The following is a 3,801-nucleotide window of genomic DNA, read 5'->3' as shown; positions in this document are numbered from 1 at the left end:
CACCCATCAAATTTCCTGTAGAGAAAAAATAATAATTTGCAGGCTGCTGGCCACTTCATCTCTGATTTTACCATGGCTGTAGTATGGCGACACCCGCGGGCGCCATCCTGCCACAGCAGGCAAGCTGAGCTTTCCTTAGCACAAGCAACTCCATATTGTTCGCGAGCAGAGAAGCCACAGGGCAACGGTGTTGGGGAATGCACATAGCACATTGTGAGGGGTGGGGGACGGGAGGGCCGGTGGGTAGGATGTGATTTGGAGGGGGGGCACATTTTGGAGTGGACTTGTCCTTCGCCTCCATCGTTCGGTTCATCTGTTGAAGTGGAAGAGGGCTTCCATGATTGCGGCAAGGGGAGTTGAGGGGTGGGGGTGGGTGGGTCAAAGTTGTAAAGCACAGGGTATGGGAACATGTGGCCCAAAGTTGCGCCATGGCTCGAGACCAGATTTGTACCAGAGGCAGGCACAAGGTATTGACAGGGTATGCAGAAGAGGGGCCCGATGCTGCAGCTGCAACAATGGATAAGGGAGAGTTCACATTTCTGGTAGGGGCAAAACATTATTCTTTGCGGTGGGGGGGGGCATTCTCAAGCAAACCTTCCTCTAACTTGAATGTTTATGCAGCCTTTTGATTGATAAAAACCCTTAAGAGGAGACTTTTTTTGAATGGAATTGCAGGATTATAGTCTCATAATCTTCTGCAGATGCCCTGGGCAGTTGCTGAAAGTTGCTTGGTGCATCAGCAGTCCCGAATGGCATCGCGGTGGTCCTTCCCCACATTTCCCATTGGACTCGGAGGTCACAATGAGGCAGGTCAGCTGCATGGAAACTGAGGGGGGCTTCATCGTTGTGACTAGGGCCAAATCAGATCTGACTCCATCATCCGATTCCACAGGCATGCATTTTAGCTGCAAAAAAACCCCACCAGCCATGAGGGTACTAGAACTCAGGGGCAGCCGATGAAGTTGATGGGCAATAGATTCAGGACAGACAAAAAGAAGTACCTCTTCACTTGATGAGTAAGTGAATGGTGGGATTCACCGGCGGTGGATGTAGCAATGGCCATACGCGTAGATTGATTTAAAGTGGGACTCAACAGATTAATGGAGGAGAGGTCTGTCAATGGCATTTAGCCATGGTAACTAAAGGGAATCTCCATGTTTGGAGGCAGTAAACCTCTGAATATCAGTACCAGGAGGCAACGACAGGGCAAGGCCCTGGCCTCTACAGCCTGTTTTTGTTGGCCTTTCAGGGCATCTGGTTGGCCACCGGATGAAACAGGCTGCTGGACTCGATGGGTCACTGGCCTGATCCAGCAGGAGGCCTGTTATGCAAAAAGGCCTGTTATAGAGAGGGGCCATGGCTCTGAGGAAAGGGAAGCTTAACTCTTCCCCTTGTGCCATTTCTTCATTTGGAAATCCCTCCCCTTCTTGCTTCTTGGTGTTGCTTTAGGGCCCTGGATGGGTAATAAAGACCTTAATATACCCATTTCCAGCATATAATTCTGCTTCATCTCTGTATGAGGTATAATTGGGTTGTTCAATCTCTTTCAAGGCAGAAGCAATAGAATTAACTGGGCAGTGAGCCCAGAACAGTGACTCACAGAGAGATGCAGGGGAAAGACTCCTCCGAAAGTCATAACTCTTGCGCTTGTGCCTTAGAAAAGTAAATCTTGTGGCGTACAGGTCAAGACAGCCTCAAATTTCAATTCAGGGGAAAAAAAGGGTTTGAGAAAGGCTGCTTAAGGCAAACAAGGTACCTGTGTTGTGTTTCGTAACTTTATAAAAGTTTTGAAGGCATCGTGTTTTAGAGTCTCTAAAGAGGTCCCTGCAGATTAAATTAAAAAATCCAGATTTCAGAACTTGAAATTTTGCATCATCGTTCCCCGCGCACCTCACCTCACCTCACCCCACCCCATTTCATTTTTATTTTTTTCTGTTCTCAGTTGCATTTGTCTGGCTTTCGTGGTGAATGCCCAGAAAGTAGGTTTTGGCAGGTCTAAAGGGAGAGAGTGGGGCCTGTTTGACTCCTTGCTGTGTTGTTCCTGATGAGGTCATGGTCTTTACGGCAGGCTGTAACTGCAGAGCAGGATGGGAAAGCCAGGGATATGGAGGGGGGCGTAGTTGGTCTTCCCAAAGAATGGGAGGCTTCTGCAGTGGGTCATGACGTTCCAACGACCGAGCCCACTGGAGGTAAAAACAGCCCCTTTGTCAGCAATGGTCTTTTTGGTATGTGGGTGCCAGAAGAGAGACGATCAGGAAGGACGCCGTCCAGAGCTGCAGAACAAGCTTCCAGGGAGCAGGTGCATCTGCAAGGCAAGGGCTTGGGGTGTTGGGTGTCATGGGGGGGATCACAATTAGCAGACCCTCCCTTTTGGTCAAGGAAAAATCAAGAGGCCTGAAACCCCCTTTTAGCTGAATCGTCACTTGCTGAACCTCAACACAAAATAGGGTCCCCAAGTCCCCCCTGACCACCGGCGGGGGTTAGCGGGTAAAGTTACCAGATCCAGGTTGGGAAACTCCTGGAGATATGGGGGTGGAGCCTGGGGAGGACAGGGACCTCCGTGGGGTACAATGCCATAGAGTCCACCCTCCAAAGCATCCATTTTCTCCAGAGGAACTGATCTTTGTCATCTGGAGATGCTCTGTAATTCCAGGGGATCCCCAGATCCCACCGGGAGGCTGGCATCCCTAACACCAAACAATGCTCTAGATAAAGTTTAGATAGGAGGCCTACCCTCCCAGATCCATGGGGTTGTTCCCACGGCCGCTCCATTTACCACTGAGGACCGTTTTCCTGCTCAGATTCAGCCGTTTTTATGGCCGTCACAGACCAGGAAATGGTCTTGATAGACCCGTGTTGGCGAACCTATGGCACGAGTGCCACTTCCGGCACTCGTAGCCCTCTCTGCCGGCACGCGCAGTTCCTCCAAGCCGCTGGCCTTTCCGGCTCTGCCCCGCCCCGGGTGATCTCCAACCAATAGAGATCAGTTCCCCTGGAAAAAATTGCCACTTTGGCAATTGGACTCTATGGCACTGAAGTCCTTTCCCAAACCCCGCCCTCCTCAGGCACCACCCCAAAAACCTCCCACTCATGGCGAAGAGGAACTTGGCAACCCTAGCCTTTCCCTCTGGGCCCCCTCTGGGGGTGGTATTCAGGTTAAATTGCCGCATTGGCACTCGGCGATAAATATGTGGGTTTTCGGTTGCAGTTTGGGCACTCGGTCTCTAAAAGGTTCGCCATCACTGTGATAGACCCTTTGTCCACAACCGTGGTAGAATCCGAGCAGAGGAGGAGGAGGAGCCAAGCAGAGTGGTCCTTGTGTGAAAGGAATGGACTCTGTGCAAGCTCAGGGGCACTGTTTGTATGCATGTCCTAGAGCCATGTACAGATTCTGAGGTTAAGGCCCATTGAATTTCTCTGGTTCGAGCGAAGATCTGGGTGAACTCATATTTCTCCTACATGATGCAAATATCATCCTCAACTTGGCTTTCTCTGATAATTGACCCATTACTGACCCCACACACACACTTTTCTTCCCTTGTAAGACCCAGCTGGAATTCTAGATGCTGGGGTGGGGAAGGGTTAATTGGGATAAACCAATCTCCAAGACAAGGAGTTCAGCTCCTGAGTAGCCCCCCCAGGGCAAGGTGCTGTAGTGGGGTGTGGAACAACCTCCCCCCACCCCAATTTAATAACCTTTGTTCTCCACAGTTGGAATCTGAACTTTCCAAAATCTTCACATCTAAAAAATTTTAAAGAAAATTTTAAAGTGGTCAAGGCATCTCATTTAAAAAATAATAA

This window comes from Euleptes europaea, chromosome 19 (genome assembly GCF_029931775.1).
Source record: "Euleptes europaea isolate rEulEur1 chromosome 19, rEulEur1.hap1, whole genome shotgun sequence".
NCBI classification, from domain to species: domain Eukaryota; kingdom Metazoa; phylum Chordata; class Lepidosauria; order Squamata; family Sphaerodactylidae; genus Euleptes; species Euleptes europaea.
Note: the sequence above shows the minus strand (reverse complement) of the source record.